The sequence below is a fragment of the Nipponia nippon genome, unplaced genomic scaffold (genome assembly GCF_047370975.1).
Source record: "Nipponia nippon isolate SJK-2023a ecotype South Korea unplaced genomic scaffold, ASM4737097v1 scaffold_5, whole genome shotgun sequence".
In the NCBI taxonomy this organism is placed as follows: Eukaryota; Metazoa; Chordata; class Aves; order Pelecaniformes; family Threskiornithidae; genus Nipponia; species Nipponia nippon.
Window position 1 is genome coordinate 59706916 of NW_028262369.1, and position 13037 is coordinate 59719952.

Consider the following 13037-nt stretch of genomic DNA (forward strand, 5'->3'; position numbering starts at 1 on the left):
CTGAGGATATATTGCAGCGTGGGTAGGGAGCATCTCTCAGGCTCCCTTGCAGTACAGACCTGGGAAGTATCAGCTGGTTGAAAAATTGCTTTATCCAACAAACATTAAAAAAAAAAACTTCTGGAAGAGGAGAAAGGCTAGCTTCGGTGAAGGTAATAGTACAACTCCCCTTAGCATGAGCCAGGAGCAGGATTTAATCTTGGAGCTGCAGCGAGTACAACCACCGTTTCTCCTGGACCATAAACTGAAAGTTGCTGAGAGTTATTACGCACACGTGCGCACAATAGTGCTCAGAGCCCGTCCGCTGAGATCTTTCCTTGGGGATCCATATAAAATACCTCTCACAAAAGCTGCCCTGTATGCGAGCAGAGGAACTCCATCTAGTGACGTTAAAAAAAAGGGGGGGGGGGGAAGCCCACAAGATGTTTTTCACACACATATACAGTTGCGTACCTCTTATCTTACTGCCAGTCTGTTGAAGATACCAGTACAGCTAAACAGCACGCACTTACCATATGGGACACTAAAAATGCTGCCTGGGAAGCGCTTCCTGCTCTGAATTCTACCAATGCAAAAAAATGTCCCCTTTGTCATGGTGGTGAATGAATTTTTTTGTTCCCCTTTCTGCTTGGATTTATGTTAACCCTGGGTTTCAGCCGAGTTTGATCTCCTCACTTTATTGTATTGCAAACAGTAGTCAATAGCTCTTCAGCTTGAGATTGCCTGGATTTATTTTCAGGTCAAGTTAACTCTCCTTGACCCAAGTCTGAACCAAAATACATTCCCAGAAGATTCCCCCACAGGATATCGCATCCAAAGACAGAGTGACATTGTAATGAGTTCAAGGTTTCAGCTCAGTACAACGGAGTCCCTGTTGGCGTGGGGAAGGCAACTGAGCCATCCTTCTTATTTCAGAGCTGGGTCCTCTCCTGGGGCAACTCACAGCAGATTTTGTCATCCACCAGTCACTTCTCTGTATTAAACAATGTCATTGATTGCATTCCTGGTGTTTGTTGTTTGAAGAGAAGCTGGTCTCAGCTCCTTACATATGTGTTTGCATGGCTGTAACATGCATGCGTGGAATTCGGTGTGCAGGCTTTAAGTAACTGATGAGATGATCTGCATTCGTGTGGGGTTTTTCTGGTTTTGTTTTTGTTTTTTTTTTTTAGGAAAAGTGGGATGTCTTGTGAGGACTGCCTGGCACAGAGGCAGAACCAACTGATATTGCATCATGAAGTAAAAACACTGCTTTGAAGACTTGGGACAAAATTGGAATGAACTCATGAATTTATCCTAGATGATAAATCTTCCTTCAGAAGAAGGCAGCCTTATGTTTAGTACAAAAGACTGTGTATTTCTTCTATGGAAAAAGAAGTAGTAGTGTAATGGGTTAGGCTTAACTTTCCAGGGGCCCTGGACAGAAGCTAAAGCACAGGCTGCCTCCTCCTTCTGCTTGCATTGGATAATTTGAGCAGTCTAAGACCTGTCTGGCTTCCTACAGTATTGGGCTGTGAGCTGCCGCCAGTGTGCCTTGCACCTAAAGCCAATATTAAGGACCCCAGCAACAAGGATTTCTACAGAAACTAAAATTGTCCCGGTGTTTGGCTAGTATAAACTCCTTGTCTCAACTGGGAACCTGGCCCAGGTATGGAGAAAAATACAGCCTTATTAGTGTTTTTTCATCTCAAGCAGGTAGTTGAATACATTTACGGCAAATACATAAATAACGTACAACTGATTTAATGTTGCATAAAGAGTCTTCGTGGTTTGTGTGTGCTGACTTTGTTGTTTTGACTGTTCATGGTTAATGTTTCATCAGCTCTTTTTTATTTTATCTGGTTATTTAATTACCTAGGAACAGTCCTCTGTGCAGTTTTGTCAGTGGGAGCAATGATGCGTCAAATTTCACACCTCATTGGGATGGATGGGAAAGATTTTATCAAGATAGCTGGGTTGGCAAAAGGAAGGAAAAACGTGAGAAGTCCAGCAGGAGATTGCATGTGTGTGCTCTCTTGTGCACAGCGTCCTTTGCAATTCAGGTGATAAGCAAATCCCATCTTTTCTGATGAGCCAAGTTGAGTTTTCTGTGTCTGAGCTGGTTGAGTGTGACATGGTCAAACTGGCATGAATGGTGCATTTATGGTGCAAGAGTGCAAGAGCTGCTCAACAGTCACTGTTATTTTGTGCAGTAGAATCACAGAATCATGGAATATCTCGAGTTGGAAGGGACCCATAAGGATCATTGAGTCCAACTCCCTGCTCCTCGCAGGACTACCTAAAACTAAACCATATGACTAAGAGTGTTGTCCAGATGCTCCTTGAACTCAGACAGGCTTCATGCAATGACCACTTCCCCGGAGAGCCTATTCCAGTGACTGACCACCCTCTCAGTGAAGTAAGCTTAAGCTATCTTCTCGTCTTGTTCCTCTGGAATAAACTGCTTTGGCGAGTTGTCACAGAGGAAGGACATGGTCACGTATGGAAACTTATATGTGTGCTGAAGACCTTCCCGTAGCTATTATGAGGGCAGCCATATGGCAGAAGAACACTGCTTGGGATGATTGGGAGTGTGCTTACTGTGCTGTATGAATTTGATCTGAGGTCAGGTCTGTATGTGTTGGTTTTTTTCTGTGATTCACAGCCTTCTCATGAGGGAAGATATGCTCCAAGAGACAGCAGGGCTCATGGAGGACTTGAGCGTGGGCTGAGTGCCTGGAGAACATGCACGGTGGGCAGGAGTCCTGTCCCAGTGTCCTCCATGCCTGGAGCCAAGTTGGAGGAGATTTGAACCTATATCACCTATGGGGCTGTGCTGACCACCATGCTAAAGGTATGGATAGAGAAAGGGGGGAGGGATGCTCCCATTTCTAAGGAATACAAGATTTGCGGGGTCAGGAGAGAGGTGGGAAGCCAAAGGTGGAGTGTGACCATAGCTGTGAAAGGGAGCTGTGAGACCAGTCCCACCCCATCATTGTATGGAAGCTGCCTGTTGTGAGGAGACCTCGTCTATACGCTGTGGCTGGCTGTGTGCAGGGTGCTCCTCAAATGTCTGTCAGATATGGTCCCTCGGGGGAGGGAGGCGTATATTGGCCTCGATCTGATTGCAATTTAGGCAGGAGATAGGTGTCAGTCTGCTGCAGAGACTTCTGGGCATGTGCCGCAGTAGGACTGGAGCCTCCTGGAGAACAGAGACCAGGCATGTAGAGAGTCTAGATTGGGCAGCAGCCGAAGGAGGGCTTTGGTGAGCCCATATATTGCAGCTGGGCATCCAGTTCTACCCATATCCTGAGTGTCTGGCTGGACTGAGAGCCAGGAGAGCTTGGCAATTTCCACTGCTGAGCCAGAAGTGATCCAGGAGGAGATGGCCAGATAGTTCCCAACCAGTGAACATCAAACTGAATGCGGCTGTAATGTCTTTGTCTTCTCACCTGCTGTTGTTGTTTGCTAGCGGGCAAACAGTGATTGTTCACAACGGGCCCAGTAAAAAATTACCCTTTGTGTTCATTTACTTAACATTTTCAAGGAGTCACGGCTAAATGAGGGTGACCTTCATTCCCAGCTCCCATGCATGGGCTTAGCTCCAACAACTCCAGTCAAGCTATGCTGACTTTCGGCAGCTGGGACTTGGGCCCTGCTTTTAATGTCCGTTACTCAGTGCTCATGCAGTCAGTTTTCCTTGCCAAGATTATATTTGCTTTCCTTCCTAAAGGACTGCTCTAAATATCATACTTCAAAACAATATGTCTTTTTCCCCCGCAGAGAACAATATGATATGCCACCGTTGAATTAATATGTCTATGAAAAGCGAATACAATCTCCCCAGTAGATCCCCTTTCCAAAAGATTTATGATTTAATGAATTTTTTATTTCTTACCGGCGTGTAGTATTTAGTCGTTTTACACCTAGCAGGACTCTTTCCCATGGAAGCAAGCAAAGGCAGCAGGGGATCCCATCACCCTAATTCAAACTCCTTTCCTTCCTCTCTGTCCCCAGTGTGCCTCTTGTAACCCTTGCTGCCAACGCAGACTCCAGCTTTCCGTAGCGTGGCTTCTGTCAAAACCTACCCCCGACACATTAATGTCACCTTGCTAATTTGAGACAGCGCTGTGCAAAGAGGAGAAGTTTATGAATAGTGTTTATGTAAAAATCAATGCCTTTGAAAAATCTTCACAGATGGCTGCTTAGCTGCTCCAGGCAGGATTTCTGGCTCGGGGTCCTATTTTATCTTCCTCGTGGTCATGCTCCGGCACAGTCTCAAATAAATGGCAATAATGCCTATGACTGTAGATTATGAAGCTGCAAATAACATCCATAGGCAACACCTTTATTTAGCGGAAGGGTAAGATGGAAATGAACTGTGAAGGAGAGAGCCATCTTTGATAATTATTAGCTACACAGGTAATATTCCTAATTACACCACCAATTGATTTATCCTAAAAGCTCTCATTGCCTTGAAAACGGTAAATTGATTGCTCTGCCGGCCCTTTCCTTGGCAGATCCCCCTGGGATGCATGCCGTACTGGTGCTTGGCTTTTGGGAAGCTCGCTGGGAACGATGGCTGCAGGTCCCACTGGGACTGATGGAAAGCGTGCTGCTGGGTGGCTGGATGAGAGCGTTAACCTCTCTCCTGCTGCATCTTTGGGGGAAAAAGACAAAGAAAGGTTAAAATCCTGGGTGGCCCAGTTGATGGAGACCAATGTGAAGTGCTGCATGCTTTGCATTGTCTCTGAATCAGCGCTGTTCACCATCACTTGTCAAGAGGTGAATGCTGACGGCAGCGTCCCCGGGCTGGACAGTCTGCCTGGAAAATACAGATCTCTACCGGCAGGTTTTCACAAGCCTTTCGGTGTGCATTGCTTCAAACAGCAGATGCTGAAAGCCTGTGACATCCCAAGGAGCTCAGCTTTCGTGCTCTAAAATCTTCCTCTTAAATTCAGTCCTTATTGTTGCGCTGGAGAAGTTGAAAATACAGCTTTGGAGCTACAGCATAGATGGAAACTAGCCCACAAGGGGCTTTCGGGGGGGGGGGGGGGGGGGCGGGAATCTCCTGAACCTTTAAACTAACGGGTGGGTGGTATGGAGGAGAAAGGGAAGTCCTGCACTGCGATTTCTCTTTTATTGCTTGGTTTGGTGGTTTAGGCTAGGCTAGGGGAAGTGGGAGCCTTGCCCTAGGCTGGGTTGTGGTCGCCCTGGCAGCCTCTGCCTGCACATCTCTTCCTTTGCTCCCCAATTTTAAGAGGTCAACTTCTTTCTGCCACAGTTTCCCTAGCTGTAAAGTAGGGTAATGCCATGTCTTTGCAAGAGTGAGCACAGCATCCCAGGGCGTGCTGAGCATCCCACCTAGCATCATCGCCATGCCCCTTGCCTTGACTTTCCCACCCTCCCAGGCTATGGCAGCTCCTTCAGTTTGGGGCACCTCTGGCTCACTCTATCCTTCTGCAGAGGAGGACATCGGTCTCCTTGGAGCTGCCTATGAGCTCGAGTGCTTTTCCCGTGCTGCTGCAAGCAGGGGTAGTGCCTTTCCACAGTGCAGCAGTGGGGAGGGTACTGCTCCCTGCTCACTTCCCCTTGGTTTCCTCATCTTGCGTCTCTTCCAAACTGGACAGGGTGGAGCTGGACAGGAGACCAGCCCTGTGGCTTTGCTGGGGGCTGCTGACGCTGCTTTAGGCATGGCTTGGCATTAAATGACTTGATTGTTTTCTGTTGGTAGGGGAAGCGAAGCTGGGCAGTACTGCAGTCGCTGCCTGCTGGAAATTTGCTGCTTGTTTCCTTTCTGTCTGTGATTTCAGAGGTGATTCCTGATGTAGTCATCTATTTATTCCTTTTGTTAGCCCGGTGGCTTGTTCCTCCATCCATCATCCAACCGATGCAGCGAGGAACGTGACCAGGAGGGGACAGAGAACTAGCTGTCTTGGAAGAGGGAGGAAATGAGCGCTGCATTTTCATCCAGCAGCCCGCTGGCGCTGGCTGCCAGGACTGCAGGAAGCTCTTTTTTACCTTCGTACACTTCACGGATCACAGCCTGATTTCCTCCAGGGCTCTCCCTGGCTTTATCATCTCGATGTGGGTGTTTGCACTCCTGGCCGGCACATTGTTCTCTGCCTGCGCGTGAGGCTGTTGCTTTTGGACACCCACTCGGTGATGCTGCTCCCGCCTCACTCTTGCTGCACGCAAGTCCTCTCTTGTGTAATGGAAAAATGTTTCCCTTTGTCCCTTTTCGATATTTGCTGTGCTATTGAAATGCTCCCCCACCCAACACATATATGCACTTTGCCTTATTGGCTTTCTCTCTCACCCCCCAAAAAAAAAATCTTTCTAGCACTTAAAGCTGCCAACTTGTTTTGTTTTTTATTTTTTTAAATTTCTCTGTTGACTTGGGTAGGCAGGGCTGGGTGTTAGCTTCCATCTGCCTCCCAGTTGGAAAGGGAAGCCTTAAGAGAAAATGAGGATGCTTTCAGCCCACATTCCCAGTACCAGCAGGGAGAGACTGTGGGGACTGTGAGAAATTCCTGATTTTTCTCTCTCCCCCCCCATTAGTAAAAACTTGTGCTTTTGGAGAAAAAAAATATGTATTGCTGTAGTTCAGGCAGTTAAACAAAATGTAAATGCAAAACAATTGGATAAGCAGTTAACATAATAATCTGGCTTTCAGTGCCTCATTTTGCCCAACACCCTGTGCCTGCCCCTCCTGCTGTACCTGTCTCTGCGGGTCAGAGCTTGCCCTTAGGTGTGTTTATCTGCAGTGCTGAGCGCGGTGAAGCCTTGATCTTGCGCAGGGCCTCCCGCGGTCCCTGCGGCGATAGCAGAGGCTTGTTGTGGAAGGACCTCAAGAAGAGCACAGCGAGGAGAATCTGCTGCCCTGTGAAGGTGACCGATCCCTCCCCAGCACGTTGCCACAGATTCCTCCATAGCAGGGTGAAGAGCTGCAGAGCTTTGCTTTCCCCCTTTCCTAAATATCTGGAGCCAGCTTGTTTTCAATGAGCGATGGATTGCCTTGCCTGGCAAGTTTCTGGTCTCTGGACTATCACATCTCTTGGGACACCTGCTTGGACGGGCTGTAACAGCGGTCTAATGGCAGCAGATACGAATTAATCACGGCAAGCAGGTAGCATGGACTCTCTGCCGATCTTATCTGGGGTGCTCAGCTTCTCCCTGGCTCTGCTTGCTGGGTCGTGGGGGGTGCAGGTTTTTTTCAAGACCGCATTGTTTTGCTTACCGTCCAAGCATTTCACCCCTGAATGCTGAGCAAAATCTGGCTTTCGTAATGGAAAGGGAATGGGCTCCGCTCCGTCTCTCCTGCGTGAGGAACGTGCTTGCTATAAAAAGATAGCTGGAGAGAGGAACATGGAAAGGGCAGCGAGGGCTCTGCTCTCGGCGAATGCAGGAGAGGGGAGGTTGCCTGCAACTCCTGGACAGCCAGCAGCTTTGCGGTTGCAGATGCTGGCCAGTATTTTTGGAGAGCTGTGGAAGAGATTGTACTACTTGGTGTTATTTTCTGGCATGCTAAGTAAGGAAAAACCACTCCGCTTGCTTTTTTGGCCAAGTGACTCTGGAGTTCTGCTAGAGTGCCTTTGTTTTTACTTTTTTTTCCGTAGGATTTTCAAAGCCCGATTTAGCCAAGTGCTTCAGTACATGCTTATTTTTAAACCTAATCCCGTCGTTGTCTGAACTCATCGTGGTTTAATTCCACCAACATCCATGGACTTGAGCGAGCACTCGGAATTCGAGCAGATGCCGAAACGCTTTGCTCACTGACAGCTGTGAAGTTTGGAGGACCTATCTGTCCTCATCCAGGGAGACTGGGGGTCAGGGAAGGGGACAAGGTACCTTGTATCGCACCCTCTCCATCCATGCGATGGTGAGTAGACCCCTCCTTCCCTGACACCTAAACCCACAGGAGTGTTGTGAGCATGGTGGTGGATGGGATGGTCCAGGTGGCCTGCTTGGTGGCTTCTTGAGGTCTTGTTGCAGAGTGGCACTTTGAGCCGGTGGCAGCCCAGATCTCGGTGGGGACAGAAGCACCACCAAACACCCAACAGGTCTGGCCTTTCTCCAGCATGTTCCTTTGCCACCTGCTCCCCAGGACACCCCAGTGCGATGTCAGCTGGGAGATGTTGGAGGTCTCTGGGGATGCACGGGGCCAAGCTGGGGGTGAGCACCGGGCAAGCTTCAGTGCGTGCTTTGAGCTGCAGGAGGTGTAATATCTACAGCTTAATCTTCTCTTTGCTGGCAGAAAAGCTGAAGCTAATTGTACCTTCACTTGCAGGCATGTAAATTTGATGCATCTGATTCCGCTCTGTGATGGGGGCAGAATTAAGGCATTGTGGGCTGAGAAATGGAGCACAGTTAAAACAGCAATCTCTCTTTTTTTTTTTTTTTTTTTTTTTTTTCAGAATTAAGAGTGCTTTGCTGGCAACTAGGAGTCCTTTTAACGTGCACCCTCGCTCTCTCTAAATGGGTCCCTTCTCCCACAGAATAAAATGTCTCGTTTTGCCACATCCCTGACCTGCTTTGAGCTTGAGAACTTGTGTTAGGCGCTTTCATGGGAAAACATGTTCTCTTTTTAAGCATGCATTTGCCAGCAGGTTTTAATGCAAGCTTTTAATTGCCTGTGGAAAGAGGATTAAGCATCTTTGGGGAAAAAAAATACATGCTTTCTGGGGGTGTTGAAGCCCTCAGGTTGCAAGTGCTAAAATGCCCCGTATCTTCCAAAAAGTGCTGGTTAAAATGTGTTAGGTAACCTGTTTCTCCTGGCTGGACAGTGGCTCAGTAATGACGAGGTGAGGTAGGCTCTCGGAGCCGTACGTGTCGCTGTGTGCTCTGGCAGGGGGGAGCCAAGCTCTTCGGGTTATCTGGTGTTTTCGGAGCAGCCCGGTGGTATATGCGTCAGATCCCTCGGAGCTGTCAGCACCGTTGTCAGGCTTCAGCAAGTTGTATCATGCGGTTGTTGTGTTGGCAGGTAGATTATCATCTAATCCTAGTTTCTTCCCTGTGACAGACAGACAGGCTTGACCCCGCTGGAGCTGAATACAGACCCCTACCCCCTTCCTCTCCATGGGCCATTTTAATTACCTGCCTTTCCTGTGCTGAGGAGGAGTGCCAAGGAGTGGATTTTCAGTTTTAGTTAGCGAGTTTCTGGCTTCGTGTCACTTTTCCTTGGTGTTAATTTTTCTTGCCCTGGGTAAGGGAGTAGAGATGAGAATGCGCTCCCTCCCCTTGACTTGTCTTCTCAATATTTTATAGTGACAGGGGAAAAAACAAAACAAACCAGAAACCAACTAGAAACCTGCTTTTCTTTTTTCTTTTAGAGTTAATTTTTTTCTTTTTTTTCTTTTTTCTTTTTTCTTTTTCTTCTCTCTTTTTTCTTTTATTTTTTTCCTTTTTTCTTTTTATCTTTTTTTCTTTTTTCTCTTTTCTCTTTTTTTCTCTTTTTCTTTCTTTTTTTCTTTTCTCTTTTCTTTTCTCCTTTTTCCCATCCTGGTCTCAGTCCTCTTTTCCTCTCTCCTGCCACCGGGTGCCTGAGGCCCCCTATCCCTCCACCCCTCGATCCTCTCTCCTGTCAGTGTTAGCGGAGACCAAAAAAGAGCCACGCTCGCACGCCAACCCCTTTCCCTCACCGGGGTGCAGCGAGGCGCCCGGGCCGCGCTCCCTCCGCCCGGGCCGAGGCGCCGCCGCCCCCGGAGCGCGCCCCGCGGGGCCGGGCGGGGCCGGGGCGGGCGGCGGGGCCGGGGCCGCCCCCGAGAGGCGGTCCCCCGCCGCGGATATAAGGGGGCGGCGGCGGCGGGCAGCGCTCAGTCGCTCCGCCGGCGCCCGGTGCTCAGGCTGCGGGAGGTAAGGGCGGGCCTAAGGGCGGGGGAAGCGGAGCCTAAACCCGGCCGGGTTTGGAGGGGCGGAGGGCGGGCAGCGCCCCACGGGCGTCCGTGTCCCCCCACCCCCGGGCGGTGAGGGGCGACAGCCGCGGGAGGCTGGAGCAGCGTGGCCGCCGCAGCCTCGGCCCCAGCTCCCCGTCGCCCCCCTCGGCTGCATCCCAGCCCCTCTCGGGATCACGTTTGGGTGTGTGGGGGAGCCTCCTCTTCTGGCACTCCACCTGGTTTTCCCGTGGCCGGGTTAGTGGGCTGGCACACCTCGCCTTAGCGGAGGTTGGCGGCGTGCTGGGAGGGTCTGAGATTTTGGAGTCACCTGCTTTGAGCCACTGCAACATCCCGTCACTGTCCTGGTACCGAGTGCTGCTCGCTTCTGGGGGCTCCTTTCCCCTGCGTGCCTAGGTGTGATCCAGAGCTGTGTGGCACACCTGTTTCCCTGTTCTTTTTTTTCTTTTCAACTCAAAACTGCAGAAGAGACTTTAAACATGCTGGGTTCAGTCTTGCAAAGCCCCTTGCGGGCATGGGTGGCCTCTTGCAGTGGCCAAATGGCCTGAAAGAGGCCGTGCTGCCCACCTTCCCGTGCTGGAGAACCAGGCTGGTCCTTGATACGGGAAAGGTGAAGGTGTGTAGGTGACAACTCCACCATCCGTCCTGGCTTTTCCTGGCATAGCTCATTTTCTCCTGCACTCGGGAAGGGCGAAGCCCGCTTTGCCTGCACCCCTGAGCTGCCCAGAGGCAGGTCTGAGTGCAGGCAGGACTGGGCTGCAAGATGCTCTGGGTGGAAGAGGGGGTGCTGAGAAGTTCCCAAAGGTGTTGAGGGCTTGCACGCTGCCACAGGGTGCTAGGCTCCCCTCCTAGGCAGGGATGGTCATGCCTGTTTACTTTTTCACAGCCTGCAGCGGGTCCTGGGCAGGAGGTGGGATGGGGAGGGTGCAGTCCTGCAGGCTGCATCGGCTCCAGGGACATCTCTGGGTGTCTGGAGCGGGATTACGGGTGCATCTTCTTCCCTTCATGCCATAACTCCTGCGAGCTAGCAGGGACTGGCCACAGCACACGTGTCTGCTGCGTGAAGGGGTGATGGCCTGCAAGAGCTTTTCAGTGTAGGGGACACAAAATGCAATTCCAGCTGCCTTCACAAGTTTTTAGGATATTGTGCTGTCTGCAGAGAGCGCTAAAGGTATTTTTTTAGGAGCACAGAGTGGCTTTATTGAGTTTGTTTGGTGGGTTCCCCCTACATCTCCCAGCTAATCTGGGTGGGAATTGGAGCTCAGGTTACAGCAGCTAATCCCAGACTATAGAGAGCCCGGCCTTGTAAAGCTGTAATCTCTGAATATAGCCATCCTTCCCAGCAGGGCTTTGAGTCTGGGAGGCCGTATCGGTTTCAAATTTTTATTACCGCACTGGGGACGTGAAAGTGCACAGGCATGCAGGCGGCCCCGGACAGATGGATGCACGTGCATGCAGCAGACCTGCTCTTGGAGCGGAGGCAGGCTGAGATTCGGGCTGAGCATCGTTTATGTTCAGTAAGATCTCCAGGTGGTTGCGAGTGAGCAGCCAGGATGGCATCGCCCTCTGCTAGCTGCTGTCCTAGGCTGGTGGCCGCGGTGTCCCCAGCACTGCTGTGAGTCCCAGCTTCAAGGGCTTTCTGCTGCCCTGTTGCTGCCTCCTTGCTCGCCCTCACTGCCTCTCTGTTGGCACTGGTCATCTGACACCCCACGGCCAGATGTGAGTTTCTTCTCCATTAGGGAATGTGCTGGAGGCTTGGCAGTGGGTGGTCACGGCCCTGTCCTGGAAGTTGGCTTGAGTTGGGGTCTTGAGATGTGGCATGAGCCCACCCTCCTTGTTGGACCATGTGCCTTCCCAGAAGATGCCCAAGCCCACCTGTGCTACTTCTGTGGGGTGTTTTGGGGGTAGCCTGGTGTTCTTCCTGCTCTACTTGCCTCACTGTCCACAAATACCAGCAGGAGATGGTGGCCCATGCCACAGGGCTGGGAGTTCTGTGGCTTTTAGGGAGTTTGCTTTAGTTGCTGTGGGGTTTTGAGATACAGGGACTTGGGGATGGTGCCACTTCTTGCTGCGCTTGAAAGGCCTTGAAGAGTGTTTGTGCTGCGGACGCAGCGGTAGTGGTGGGAACCTGGATGAGGTCTAGCAGGAGATCCATCCCTCTCTCCCACTTGCAGCCCTGGGCTGAAGCGAGCATCCTGGGGAGCTGCGCCTGGGCAGCGCGCATCCCTGCTGCCTGCACCGACCAGGTGGTACAGGCAGCTTGAAGGTGGCCTGCATCTCTGCGGGGGGCAGGGTGGGTTAAATGTGAGTTTAACATGGGTTAAATCACCCTGTGCTTTCCTGAGCTGGAGATGGAGGATCATCTATCCCAGGACAGAAAGCTGCCACTGTCTCTGCTCCATCTTTAGCCAGTGTTGTAGCAAAATCCACACTTAATTTGGTTTGAATCTCAACTCTGTCTTTCAGCAGGCCAGCAGGATGAAAGCCTCCAAGGCTGCACAGGTTTGAAGCAATAGGTTAGATCTCCTCCTGGGGCCAATTTGGGCCCTGTTGGTGGAGAGATTTGATCTCCCCTGGATGTGTGCATGGCCCCCGTCATTGTTAGCACCACCAGCTTCCCCTCCACTGGGACAATAGTGCCTTGAGTCCTCCGTGGTAATCTCCCCCCTTATCTCCCTTCTCTTCTGTAGCCTGTATCCCTGGCAGGTGGGGAAGGTGGGAGGTTTGGGAAGAGCCAATTATGCAGATGGAGAGGTGCTGCGTCAACTGATGTCCCTTTTCGGAGAGCGGGGGCAAGAAGAGGATGTTCAGCGCAGGAGCATGTCCGAGCTCTTCCCTGCTCACTGTCCCCTCCGTGCTCCCGTAAGCCCCACCAAGAGGTCCTGTGGTGGGGTTGAGGATGTTCAGAGATACAGGTGGCCTTGGGAGTTGTTTCCCCCTGTTGCTCTCTCTGGCTGCTTGCTCATGCTGGTGTTGCCCCTGGGGCTGGGGCAGCATCAGGGGTTACCTCTCACTGCTGGGGCTGGGGGCATGTGGAAGAACAAGGTGGCCATCATTCAGGATGCTAGAAGTGTCCACGGTGGGGACTACAGGTGGGCTCGCTGACCCGATGCTCTGGCTCAAGTGAAGCCACGGGGGAATGAGATGGGGTCCATCCCTTGAAAACCC

The 13037-nt window shown here is 51.0% G+C and overlaps 1 protein-coding gene and 1 long non-coding RNA gene across 21 annotated transcripts in view; one reads left to right on the top strand and one right to left on the bottom strand.

The window, feature by feature from the left end:
• The window catches only part of ACKR3 (atypical chemokine receptor 3), a 48327-nt gene that overhangs the window by 32263 nt on the left and 3027 nt on the right, over nt 1-13037 (top strand). For 5 of the 19 annotated variants that reach the window (XR_015699162.1, XR_015699161.1, XR_015699164.1 and 2 more), the window contains 3 exons: nt 1170-1645; nt 1856-2039; nt 2642-2826. The exons of 3 other annotated variants lie outside the window; for them this stretch is intronic. The gene's annotated coding sequence lies outside the window, so the exon portion shown is untranslated. Of the gene's footprint in view, nt 1-739; nt 1646-1855; nt 2040-2189; nt 2396-2641; nt 2831-9771; nt 9832-12293; nt 12785-13037 lie in introns of those variants that run through there. 11 more of the 19 variants (XR_015699160.1, XR_015699163.1, XR_015699167.1 and 8 more) reach the window with 5 other exon arrangements.
• On the bottom strand, nt 4304-9639 carry LOC148052277 (uncharacterized). 2 transcript variants are annotated; one of them, XR_015699177.1, is made up of 3 exons: nt 9073-9639; nt 6698-8989; nt 4304-4636 (listed from the first exon to the last, which is right to left on the bottom strand). It is a non-coding gene; the product is annotated as an uncharacterized LOC148052277 (long non-coding RNA). The 2 variants fall into 2 exon arrangements; XR_015699176.1 differs by having other exon boundaries at nt 6698-9639.